We start from the raw sequence: 14,329 nt of genomic DNA, 5'->3' as shown, positions 1-14,329 counted from the left end.
TCAGAATCCGAATCTTCTCCGAGGTTTCATGAACAAAACTCACCCCATACATGCTCCTCTCCCCCACCTGAGTCCAACATAACGGTGTACGATATGGCCTCCCCAATGCCTCATAAGGAGCCATCCCAATACTCGCCTGTTAGCTGTTGTTGTACGCAAAGTCTACCAAGCTCAGGTGATCTACCCAATGGCCACCCCAGTTCAACACACACATCCTCAACAAATCCTCAAGCGTCTGGATCGTTCTCTCTGACTGTCCATATGTCTGGGGATGATACGCCGTACTCATATGCACCTTAGTGTCCATCTCTGCCTGAAATGCCCTCCAGAACACCGAAGTGAACTTGGAGTCCCTATCAAACACAATACTCGCTGGCACCCCATGCAACATGACTATCTCCTTCGCATACTTCTTAGCCAAGACCGCTGCACCATCAGTAATTTATTGTAATATCTCAGAAGGCATATTATCAATTGGAGCTAAAATCCTATAAAATGATTTAACAATATAACAAATTTGAGATTTCATCAATTTTATCAAATGCTTTTAACCCAAGACATTGGCAGAAACAACATATTTAAAGTACACTATATTTTTTGAGAAGACGAAACTGAGGTTGCATCACAAAATTAACATTTGAAATAACATATAAGGATTTTAGAAAATATATAGCTTGGATTAGTGAATGGATATTCATTGTCGGGTTTAACTGTTTCACCATGTAAGCATTTTTGACTTGGTCGAAAATTATATTATAACAGGTGATGCATTTGGACAACCCCGTTGTAGCGACATAGCACTAAATATGTTCATGAAACTTTGTATATTTACATTTAATATGGGATATTGATATAATTAAATGATCTCTATAATTAGGCTTACGACATTCGACATTAGAACTTTTAAAATTATGTTTTTATGGGATATTAATATGGAATGAACTCTTCTAGGGCCAAAAGGTCAGAAGATTGTCGACAATACTGTTTACTCTTCCAGTGAGGTTCATAACTCATTTTTTGTTACCACGTGATATATTGTTGATTTGCCGAGAAAACATTATTGTGATACTAGAAAATATATGTTATATATGTAGATTAGTAAAATAAGTATGGTGTTTATATAGATTTATCTTTTAAACTTTAAATAATTATATTTATATATTCAATGATTTTTATTGGTAAAATTTTAAACTAAAATTTCGCGTAAATAGATATAGCAAAGAAATATTAATTATGTTCAACAATATATATGTTATATATCACGTAGTAAAACAAGTTTAGTATTTATATAAATTTATATTCAAAAATTTCAATGATTATATTAGAATCTTGCGCTTGTGCGGATACAAATTCTAGTATGTCATAATATGCATTAACTAGAAATTATATACGTCATTCGTAAAAAATAGAATGGGAAGGTCTTCTTGATCTGTATATAGTATTTACTTTTGATATATAATAGCATGAGAAGGATGAACAAAACAGGCAGTCGGGCACCATTTTGCGAGACATCATGGCCCGAAATATATATATGGAATGTCAAACGGAACTAGGATATATCATAACAAACTTTTTTTGTGTGGTTTGCTCAACGATTCTTCAAAAAATATTAGAATCGAAAAAGCTAATATATAAATCGTAGATTCAAAAAAATCGTAGGATTTTGTGATGCATGAAAATTTGTAATGGATGAATCTGGGATATAGAGTCAACGGAAGGGGACCCTTGAAAAATTAGCACAACTTTAAGATTCGCCAATAATTACTAAGTCAACGTAAAATAATAAAATCTACAAATACAATCGAGAATTGAGAATTGTTTATATCCATTAGGTTCAACTCCCATATTTTCTATGTTTAACCTACTATGCTGTATTTCTTATTCTTAATATATATGTAAGCATTAATACAAAAATAGTTTCTTTCTAATTGATGTACTCGTGTTTCTTGTAGCATATATATAAATACAATAAAGAAAACATATGAGAAAAGAAGAAGAAGTAAAAAAGTTTGAATCCAATCATAAAAATGATGTAAGAGAAAGGAGGCAATAGGAGAATTAGCTGATTTTGCAACAGTGGCTCTGATTGGTAACCACGTTTAAATGAGGCGGTTAGAAAATTATGAGCGGTTGTAGAGAAGACGATTAAAAAAACAGTGATTAAATATAGCAGAGGGAAAAGACAGTACAGTTAAAGAGAACGGTTGAATATTTAGTTTGATTGGTAACATTGTAGCGGTTGGATAGTATATTTTAATAAATAGTAAAAAATTAAATTAGTTTAGTTGGAAAATGAAAAGTTAGAGTAACAAATTATTTTTTAATTCATAATAAGATATATAAACATAGTTAAATTAAAAATGTTAAAATGCTAAATAATTAGTTTTGTCATTATGATAATAGATTATACTATTTAAATATCATAAATTATTTAAATAATTGTAATAAATTATATAAAAATAAAATTTATTCTAAAATTATAAAAAAAATTGAAATCATTATCTAATACATAGTAAGAAATATTAATATAGTTGAATGAGAGTTTTTATAATGCTAAATCAGATTGTATTCACTACTTTTCATTATTCTGTCAGATAAAAAGAATCCAATACCAAAAACAAAATAAAAGTTGTGTAACTTTTAAACTTCACCAAACGTTGGTTTCATCGAGTGACTCAAGTTGGTGTTTGCAACCACTAAAAGTAAGGTTTAACCACCTTTTCCAACCAAGATTTCCAACCAAGATCTCCAAACGATATGTTGATTGGTGATCATAGGAACGGTTCGTCTGCAAACGATCTTAACTAATGAAACCTATCAGATCCAGTATCAGAGGCAGTCACGCTGCTAACCATGTCACCAACGTTCTCCTTCTGACTCCAATTATTTATTTCTTCCTTAACTTCCGATAAAATTATATGACATTAGGCGGTTTAGTAGCTATAAAATGTGGGCCTGAAAAAAAGCCATCTCATGTTGTTTAGGCGAATTCGTTAATGGCCATGGAGTATTAAAATACAAATGTTACCATACTATACACTAGCTAGCCCATCCTTCGGGTTATGAAAATATGAATCTTTTGGGTAATAGCATGCATACATGGTAAAATTTGGAATTGGGTAGAAGAAGTTCAAACCGAGAAACGAGAAGGACAAGAAAAGATTTACAGTATATGGAAAGACAATATATATCTTGACTTGACAGGCAAGTAAATTAATATTTTATGAGAATGGAGTAATTATCACCAATTCCCCCAACTAGGGTTTTTTTTCTTTTTGTAAGTACCATGTGTCTTTATGAATGGGGTCATCCATAACCACAAGAAAAGGACGATGAGGGAGGGAGAATAGAAGGGGAGGCATATAATGGTGTTCAAGCTAGACGGGGGTGGAAATGCTTTGTACACTGATGACATTGGAGATCTCTGCATTTTCCTGTCCAAATCTGAACCTTTCTGTGTCAAGGCTAGCTTGTATGGCCTTCATAAAAACTGCGTCTATTTCGTAGAAAACAACGAACGGGGAATAGTCTTTCTGGATATGAATAATGAAGCTCGTATATTTCACACTTACCCGGCCCCTTATTACATTCATCCCTAATCCTAATTAATATTATGAAAGGGGTTGCTTCTGAATTTGATTTGCTCTCTATGTATTAATATATACTCTCACTCTCTCTTTGCTTTGCATTTACAGTAGAAAATGTAATAAGTTCTAAAGTCGTCCTGTTGTTACACGTACTTGTCCTTCAAATAGACGAGACCTTTACTTCAGTGTTCTGCTTTGTAACAGGGCATTTCTTCTCTGTTTACTTACTTCTTACTTTTCATCCAAGAAAAAGTTACTCTGCCACTTGTACATTTTTAAATTTTAATTGCTGAGAATACAAATGAGATAGGCTATATTATTATTGCTCGACTTAAAGCAGCAGAATTTTCTGAAGACAGAACTATGATCTGCTTTTGGTACCATCGACACCCTCAAAAAGGGTAAGCATATATATATGGTAATAAACTCCAGTGGTGGACAGTAATTCCGAAAGATATAACCCCGCAAGAGCACTTGTCCTAATACTGCATTCTGTTTCAGAGCTCATTACAAACTAATGCATTTTATATGAGATCATCAGATCATGCATGGTTCATGCCACAGTAACGAGAGAGTACGTAAAACTAAAAGATCAACAAAAGGAAAATTCCCATTCTTCTCATATACCAGGAAAAATTTTGAGATATAGGCATACCTCAGTAATCACTTCCTGTCTAATTGACTGCCGAAGAAGAACACATAACACATCATTCTTCCCATGACCAGAACAGCACACCCAAATGCCAAAATACAGATAAATAGTTTGAAATATGAGGCAAGCCTGTGAATACTAAAAGTTGTGGAACAATGTATTAGTAAAATAATCTCATTCTTATTAATTAAGGTAAAATGTACTATTGGGGGGTTTATATACAATTGACCAGACCTAAACCAAAGCCTCTAAACCAACTAATCCTAAACTATAGAGACTCCAATTAAACCACAATAATATAAAGTATATACAATGAGAATCATATACTATAATAGTCCCCCTCAAGATGGGGCATATATGTTGAGAAGACCCATCTTGCTTATCAACTGTTGAAAGGGAACAGGGTGAAGAGCCTTCGTGAAAGGATCAGCAAGCTGCAAATGAGTGTTAACATGAAGTAGCTTGAACAAACCTGCAACTAACCGTTCACGAACACTGTGACAATCGGATTCGATGTGCTTCGTGCGCTCGTAAAAGACAGAATTATTGGTGATGTGAATGGCAGCCGTATTGTCACAGAACAGAAGAGTCGGTTTATGCAGAGGAATCTGGAGTTCCTTGAAAAACTTAGTGAGCCAGACAAGTTCATCAGTGATCAAGGAAAGACTACGATACTCATATTCTGCAGAGGACTTCGACACAACCTGTTGTTTCTTGGATCGCCAGAAAATCAAAAATGTACCCAAGAATATGCAATGGCCTGAAGTGGAACGTCTCGTGTCTAGACAAGAATTATAATCCGCATCAGCAAAAGCTTGAATCTGAAGTTCTGCATTGGAAGAGTAAAATAAACCTTGACCAATAGTGCCTTTGATGTAGTGGAGAACTCTGTAGGCTGCTTGGAGATGATCATGCCGAGGTGCTTCAGAAAATTGATTGAGCTTGTTGACAGCAAAGGTAATGTCAGGGCGAGTGATCTGAAGGTACATGAGCCGTCCAATGAGTCGCCGATAAACTTTGCCATCAACAAAATCACCACCAGTATCCTGAGAAAGCTTAACACTAGGATCCATAGGGATGTTAGAAGGCTTACAGCCAAAAAGACCAGTTTCATCTAGAAGATCCAAAGCATACTTCCTTTGACATATGTGAATGCCATCAGCAGATCTTGCAATTTCCAGACCCAAAAAGTAATTGAGTGGACCAAGATCACGTAATTTGAAACTGGACTTAAGCTGATCTTTAAACTCTTCCACATCAGCATCATTATTGCTAGCAATGATGATGTCATCCACATAAACGAGAACACACAAGAAGAGATCAAGATTGATTTTCAGAAAACAAGTATGATCAGAATGAGACTGCACAAACCTCAAAGCAATGAGAGTCGATTTGAACTTGAGAAACCATTGACGAGAAGCTTGTTTGAGTCCATATAGGGATTTCTTCAGCTTGCAAACAGCATTAGGAGGAAGAGAGTCCCCCTTACGAGAGGCATATCCTGGAGGAAGCTTCATATAGATTTCTTCGTCGAGATCACCATTAAGAAAGGCATTCGAGATGTCCAATTGGTGAGGAGAGAAACCATAGATAGCAGAGATTGCGATAAGGAGCTTCACAGAAGTAAGTTTGCAAACCGGAGAAAAAAGTATCATGAAAATCAACTCCCTCTGTTTGTGTATAACCTTTAGCAACAAGCGCCTTGTATCTCTCAATAGTGCCATCAGCATTGTACTTGATCTTATAAACCCATTTGCACCCTATAGGTTTCTTGTTTGGAGGCAAAGTACAAATATCCCAGGTACAGGTAATTTCTAAAGCATCAACCTCATCATCCATAGCCCAACACCACACCTCAAATTCTTTAGCTTCAGCGTAGGTTGAGGGTTCTTTGTTTTTATCAATACAGGCTAAAAAGGAACAATAAAGTTCTGACACTTTGTCATAAGAGAGAAATTGAGAAATCTCGTGAATGGTTGAAGACCCTACTGAATGATAGTAGTAATCTTGAAGATAAGCATGCTTTTTGGTTCTCCTATGCGATGTTTGAATAGAAGATTCAGGGACATCATTAGGACTAGCATAAGGCACAGTCTCTAAAGAAGATGAAGAAGGGGAAACTTCAACACCAGATATATGAGGAAGCATAGGAGACTTGCTAATCAGATCAGGAAAAGAATTCGTAGCTTCCTGAGACAATTCTGACTTAGCGAAAGGAAAGAGCGTTTCATGAAAAACAATGTGTCTGGAAATGAAAATATCATTGGTTTCTAAATCAAGGAGTTTATAACCTTTGTATCCAGAAGGATACCCAAGAAAAACACACGCTCGGGCTCGAGGATCAAACTTATGTCTGTTCTTAGGTGATGTGGAAGCATAACATAAACAGCCAAGAACACAAAGCTCGTCATATGTAGGAATAGACTTAGTGAGAACTTCAAACGGGCTCTTCTCATCAAGCACGGGAGCTGGAAGGCGATTAATGATATGAACAGCAGAGAGAACACAATCTCCCCAATAAGAGAGTGGGAGATGTGATTGGAATAAAAGAGATCTGGCAACATTGAGAATATGTTGATGCTTTCTTTCTACAACAGAATTTTGTTGTGGAGTCTCAGGACAGGAATGAAAAGAAACAATTCCTTTTGATTGATAGAATTGAGTAAAATTAAACTCTTGAGCATTATCAGACCTAACTCCCTTAACTCTAGTCTCAAACTGAGTTTCAACCATTTGAACAAAAGAAGAAAAAATGTGAAGAACATCTGATTTACTTTTCGTTAGATAAACCCAGGTAGCCCGTGAATGATCATCAACAATGGTCAAAAAATATTTGAAACCATCGTGAGTAGGAACAGAGAAAAGACCCCAAGTGTCTATATGAACCAATTCTAAAGGAAGATTTTTTTATATTATTCTTAGAAAACGGTATATGTTTTTGCTTTGCCAAATGGCAAGGTTTACAATGGAAATCTTTCAAAAGTTTTGGTTCAGACTTGAAATGTAAAACATTAGAAAGAGACTGAAGCTTGTAAAGAGAAGGATGACCTAACCGTTTATGCCAGAGATCATGAGACGTGACAGTAGCAGCAAGAAAAGAAGCTTTATGGACATGTAAATTTATTGACTCTATGTCCAGAAAGTAGAGATTAGCCACCTGTCTACCCATTCCAATCATTAAGTCCCGAGAAAGATCCTGAAGAGCATAAGAATTCTCATCAAACCAGATTTTACAACCCATGGATTTTTCAAGCAACTGACACTTAAGAGATTAAACTTGAATTGGGGAATAAAAAGGACATCTTGGAGAACTAAGTGGTTGCCCAAATGAATAGATCCTATCCCAACAATGCTCACTAGACCCCCATTAGGAAGGTTTACGTTAGTATTAGAAAATGGCTGGAAGGTGGAAAAAGAGGATTTATAATGGCAAATATGATTAGTAGCTCCCGTGTCTATCACCCAAGTATTGATAGCAATAAGATTGCTATTAGTGGAACAGACATAACGCTTAGTTTGAGATAAAAGATCTGGCCTATCAACACTGGAAAAAGAACAAATGATAGAGGGATAAAAGTTACCAGGTGTTGGACCATTAGGTAAAGAAGAAGGGATGGAAGACACTGAAACCGCATGAACTTCAGGTGTGGGAGCAGAGCTATGGATTCTGGTGTTGAGGAAGGAAACTATCTGTTGCATCTGTTCTGTGGAGAGATCATCACTCAGTTTTGGAGTTTCTGTGATGATGCTACCGTCAGAATCATTCTCAGCAATGATGTTAGCTGCTGTAGGGATGATCCGTGAAGACTTGAAACGAGGATGACCAACAGGATAGCCATTTTTCTTGTAACACTTATCCATAACGTGACCAGTTCGACCACAGAAAGTGCACACTGGCTTATTTCCTCTCTGAAAGTTATATCCACCAGAAGATGTGCCCTGAGATTGCTGTTGAGTAACTTGAAATGCTGAGGAGTCAAGAGTGCCAGACAATGGAGGTATAGCAGCCGACCTTTGAGAGTCATCTTGATCGAGCATATTGTAGACTTCAGACAAAGACGGCAGGCTCTTCTTCATCGGTATCTGACTACGCACAGTGTCATAATTACTGTTGAGTCCCATCAAGAAATCAGTGACACGGTTTGTCTCTCTTTCAGCCAATAAATCTTAAACAATCCTCGCAGTCACCTGAAGACTAGACAGTTCTTCCCACAACGATTGAGTCTTCGTATGATAAGTAGATAAATCCATGCTACCTTGACGAAGCGAATGAATCTGTTGGCGAATACAATCGTGGGAGATTAGACTTATGAAAACGAGTGTACAGATCTTTCCAGAGCTCTGCAGCGGTAGCAAAGTACAAGATACTTGAGTAGATCTGCTTCATCACACTGTTAAGCATCCATGATTTCACCATACTGTTACATCGCTTCCAGATAGGATAGTAAGGATCAGTTTCCGCAGGTCGAATGATAGAGCCATCCACAAATCCTAACTTATTCTTAGCTTCAATACTCGTAGTCATAGCTACAATCCAAGTTCCATAGTTTGTTCCATCTAAGAGATCAAGAACAAGAACCAAACCTGGATGATCGGAGCTATGAAGATGATAGGGACTGTGGATGTTGTGAGGAGAATTCGAAACCGTGAAAGGAGGAGAAAACGACAAAGGACGAGTGTCGAGTGCCTGATGCGCAGATCCAGAGGCGACGAGCTACGAGACTTGTCACGAGAGATCGGAGAATCATTTTCTGGCAGATCCGGTGTAGATGAGCGATACTTCGATGTTGTCTTTCGTTTTCCCATGGCAGATCGAGCTCCAATCAAACGAGAGGTAGTCGAACTAGAGAAGGAATCGAAAGAGAAGAAGAAGACGCAAGAAGCTACAGCGAAAAGGATCAAATCGGAAAAAAGAAACAAACGTTGGCGATGATTCAAATTTGTCGTCGGAGAAGTTTGTTAGACGGTGAGAGAGAGATATTTTGCTCTGATACCATATTAGTAAAATAATCCCATTCTCATTAATTAAGGTAAAATGTACAATTGGAGATTTATATACAACTAGATTAGGACCCGCCCGATGTGCGGGTTTAGAGTTTTTAAAATGAAATTAAATTTTAAAGAATTTAAAATAAATATTTTTAGTTAGTAAAAACTATCTATAAAAGTCAATAGATACACCGAAGTGTCCAATGTGGTGCTTGGTGTAAAAAGTGTGATTCTGTGGTTGAGACTATTAATACACATGTCAAATAAAATTTTGTGCCTGAGGATGTTGACAAATATATTTCCCCTTTATATATCTTGACCAAGACACTCGTCATGATGAGCACAATATTATTATTTTCCACTCCACAATATTTGTCTTCCAAGTGTTCTGCTTGTTCTGTCCATAATGTTACAGGTATTTCGTTTCCACTATATCACCAAAGAAAAATTACTATTAACTAATGAACTTACATAAAACATATAGTTATATAGAATAATACCCCCTCTGTCCACAAAGATTGATGTTTTGGGATATTACACATTTTAAGAAAACAATGATTAATGAGTTTAAATATATTTTTTTCTTTGACTAAGTTATATTATTTAATTTTAAACCAATAACAATTCAAAATTTTAAATATTTTCAATGATTACTTCTTGAAATTTACAAAACATCAATCTTTGTGGGACAAAAAAATATCTCAAAACATCAATCTTTGTGTGACAGAGGGAGTATTAATTGATGCGTCTAACTTACCTTTCTAGTAATAAAGTCAGAGTGACCTTTCTTAAGGTGGATATAGTTGTAGTACGAACATCAATTTTGTCCATATGTTTAATATATCCGATCGCATCTGTATTTAAATAATGTTAAACATGCTTATGCGAAACATATAATTTAAATTAATAAATTATTTACGTACCATATAAATCAATTGTGTGATCTTGTAATTTGACAAATTCCTCATAATTTCGAAATCAAAATTTTTTGACAGCTTTCTTGTCCTACACTGGTAACTCTCGTCCTTTCTGTCAATCTTATTTGGAATTTGTGGTCAGAAACTCTGTAGTATCTTGCACATTGAAATCATAAATTTCAATAATACTTCCTTCAGACAACTGATTTCCAAACTTTTGAAGAAGAGAATGATGCACAGTTCCTTGAATAGTATCTTAAAGATCTTCGTTTTGGGTCTATAACAGGATTATCTTGATTCTTATCAAGACATAAATTCGATGGTGTTGACTGCTTGCTAGTTCGAGCTACTTTTGAAACATATCTTTTGTTGTAAATCCTGCGGATAATTTTTTTTGGATCAGATGGAAGTATTCAAAAAATGTATAAGCGAAATATAATAAGCTCTTAGATGGAGGTGTTTACAAATTGTATAAGATAAATTCAATAAAATTCCTTACCATCGTTTAAGTTGCAAAGTTTAAGTTGCAAAGTTGTTATTTGTGAACCCTATATTTTGGTAATCAATGTTAGATAATGAAAATTTTTAAAAATTAAAACAATATAATTTAATCGTATATATATGTGTAGCATTATATAAATATTGTACTTACATATTGATTTAGTTTGTCTACCCATATTTGAAGTGTAGCTAAATCTATGAGGTTCATCTGCAAGTATTTTTTCCATCATAGCAATCTGATCATTACTCATGATACCCCGTTTTCTTTTGCTAGTATGGTTTTCCGATGTCTCATGGTTTATAAATGTCTCTTTGGTGTTCATGATTTTCTACTATACTCAAGGTTTTTATTTGATATGGGATACCACTTAGTAGATATCTTTATAAAATAAGAGATATGCTCAATTTCCTTCTTTATAGTGATAGGTAAATATTTTTTGAACTTTTTTTGTTTCTAGAAATGTGGACAATAATTCACATAGAATAGTAGAAATCAAATTAATTGACATATTTAAACAAAAAGACGTGGCCAATATCAAATTAAATAGGATATCTCCTACGGTTAGATATTGAAATTGCAAAATATCTCCTACGGTTAGATATTGAAATAGGAAAATCTAGTAAAGGTTTAGTAAAGATTTTGTTAGGTTTAGTAAAGATTTTGTTTCTAATTCACGTAAATTAGTGAAATAGTAAAAATCAAATTTGTTTCTAATTCATGTTGATTAGTAAAATAGTAAAAATCAAATTTGTTTCTATATTTATTTTTGACACGTGTCAACATCTTATCAATATTTTTGACATGTATCACGATCTCGTTAATAAGAAATTTTGTCATTGAACTTTATATAATAAGATTGACCAGGCCTAAATCAAAACCTCTAAACCAGCTAATCCTAAACTATACAGACTCCAATTAAACCACAATAATATAAAGTATCTACAATGAGAATCATATACTATAATACAATGGATTTCATTGTAAAGCAAAAAATAAATATTAATTCAGAAATATAGACATTTTTCTAAATAACAACCCTAAGCAAGTTATATTTTATATATATAAAACATTTCCATGGCTAGTATTACTAGCCTAGTAAAGTAGTAATATAATAATAAGAACTACTAAACAACTGCTCACCAATTCGCAACTGTTCTGTTTGGAAATCCCGGTAGCGTTTGGCTCAGCATTAATTAATTAAAAATTCATGATAATTGGTAAGGAGAACATAGGCTATATACCCTTATTGACATAATAATACATGCGGCAGTAGATCGTCAAAAAAAAAAAAAAAAAAAAAATACATGCGGCAGTTTTTGCAGCAAAAGGCAAAGGTCTTTCTTCATCAATTTAAACTACATTAAAATTTAGCAAAGTAATTTTCTGATCAACATATAAAATTTTCAAGGAAACAAGATTCATAGTAATTTTGAATGTAAACTTGAGCAGCCAAGAAACAATCATCATAACGAGATATATAACGAGAACCTTATGGAGAAACCTTGTGTGTTGGAATTGTATCCTTGATTGAATCTGCAAAAGAGAAAAGAAGAATCTATGAGAAAAGAGAAGAGGAAGTTGTCTCACGAAGAAGAAGAAGAAGAAGAAGAAGAAGAAGAAGAAGAAGAAGAAGAAGAAGAAGAGTCAATGAGACTAGACAAAGTCAACACAAAACAAGAAGAAAGTAGTTGGGCTTTGTGTTTTTGTAATAAGGGTTAATGGGCTGGAGAGACTAATAGCAGATGACAGTTAAATAATGAGGATCTACAAATGCCCTAGCAAACACGTACCTGTTCTAATTAGTGGCACCAGAGACTCCATCCATATTCCATAACGCCACCGCGCTTAGCTCCAATCTTCGGAATCGGAGAGCAGGCCACTCGGCCTCAAGATCATCGCCGGAGACAGTCGTCAATCTATCTATTTACCGTTGAATTGAATCTACCTATCGAATTGGTTCACAATAAAATTTAACAAATTTTTTTTTTTTTGTTTAGCCGGTTTATATCGGTTCAATTACATTAAAGGTTAACCGGTACAATTGTTGGTTCAATTCAATACAAAATAAAAGACGATTTAGCTTAACTCATCAACCGGTACAATTGTCCGTTGTTCTCCCGAGGGATATTAACAAGAACGAGGTCCCTTCGAAAGCTAGGGGTAAGTTCTATGCTATCTAATAAAATTGGTTCACAATAAAATTCAACCGATATGAAATTGTTTTTTTAGCCGGTTTATATCGGTTCCATTTGAATTTTCTTACAAAACCGATTTTAACTTTTCTTTGAGTTCTGTTAAACTTTCCATATTGGATTATGTTTCACTTTGTTTTATTTGCTCCGGTATGTGGTTTTTTTTTTTTTTTTTTTTTTTTTTTTTTTTTTTAAATCATTATAAGAATCAAATTTTGATAAGTTTCTAGATTAAGGTTTTTTTTAATTAACTTCTACCATAGTCTTTTGATCTTAAAATTTACAAATTCTACCCACTTAGTTTACTTTAAACAAATATCTAATTAATTTATGATATCATTTAAAAATAAAATTTCATTACAAAACATAAACAGAATAGAAATTATTTATGCATATCTATTTATTAAAAAATTATCATTAATATAATTTTCCCACAAATAATCAAATATTGCACTTTAGAGTGAGAAATGAGCTTCTTTGTCTTTGATTTGTCTATATCCAGCAAGAAATTCTTGAAATTCAAGAAGAGTTCTATTTCTATTTTAAAATTTCAATTAATTTAGTAGCTAAGTTATTTTTATATTTTAAAATTTAAATTAATTTATGTTATAGTAACATTTTATTATATAGTTTTTAGCTATAAAATGATAATATATCAAAATTGAGGGAGTACTTTGTAAATAAAAAATTTTTGCTCCAAAAATAGAGAAAGAAATAGTAGTTGCTGTAATTTTTGGAGCAAGATACAAAATATCATTGGCGATGGTTTTAGACCAAATATTCAGTTTGGAGAAATACTTAAAACATAAAACATTGGTTTCATCTATATTTTACTCCAAATATAGAGATCTCTGAAAATAGAATAGAGGTTTACTCCAATGGTTAACTCTATTTCTTACTCTAAAATGTATATTTTAAGTATATATATATATATATACTTTTTTATTTGGTTATTAATTTTTAAGATAACTCTCTACTTTTAAAATCTACAAAATTATGTTCATTTATTTTACTTTTAACAAAAAATTAATAAAATAGAATTTTTTTTATTAAAATTAAGCTTTAAAATAAAATTTCATTCCATCTCATAAATAGAAAAAACAAATGACTGATACATTTTTTATTTAAACATCATTGTTAATGTATTTTTCCTACAAACGATCAATTAAAGCGTTTTGAAGTGAAAAATGAGTGTCTTTATTCTTGATTTGTCTATATCGAGCATGAAATTCTTGGAATCTACTTCATCAGGGAAATATTTTGAAAACATTAATGTATCCGGAAATGATCTACCGGATTGTTAATCACTACTTTGCAATATGTTTTATTTTGTTAACAACATGTTTTTATTTGAATTTTTTTGTTTATATGTTAATTTATGGCACTAGTTATGTATCTAAATTTATTGTTTGGTATGTCATTATATTTCTAAGTTAAAAATATGTTATTGTTGTATTTCAAAATTTTAATTAATTTAATAGCTTTTTAAA

The 14,329-nt window shown here is 33.4% G+C and overlaps 1 long non-coding RNA gene and 1 pseudogene across 1 annotated transcript; both read right to left on the bottom strand.

Moving 5' to 3' along the window:
- Positions 1–7,400: 7,400 nt before the first annotated feature.
- LOC104752838 (uncharacterized) lies at positions 7,401–9,045 on the bottom strand (annotated as a pseudogene).
- A 2,795-nt stretch (positions 9,046–11,840) lies between these two features.
- LOC147948905 (uncharacterized) lies at positions 11,841–12,590 on the bottom strand. Its single transcript, XR_015573780.1, has 2 exons — positions 12,438–12,590; positions 11,841–12,180 (listed from the first exon to the last, which is right to left on the bottom strand). It is a non-coding gene; the product is annotated as an uncharacterized LOC147948905 (long non-coding RNA).
- Positions 12,591–14,329: the final 1,739 nt, after the last annotated feature.

This window comes from Camelina sativa, chromosome 2 (genome assembly GCF_030686135.1).
Source record: "Camelina sativa cultivar CO46 ecotype springtype chromosome 2, ASM3068613v1".
NCBI lineage: Eukaryota > Viridiplantae > Streptophyta > Magnoliopsida > Brassicales > Brassicaceae > Camelina > Camelina sativa.
Note: the sequence above shows the minus strand (reverse complement) of the source record. Positions and strands in the feature narration are given on the sequence as shown.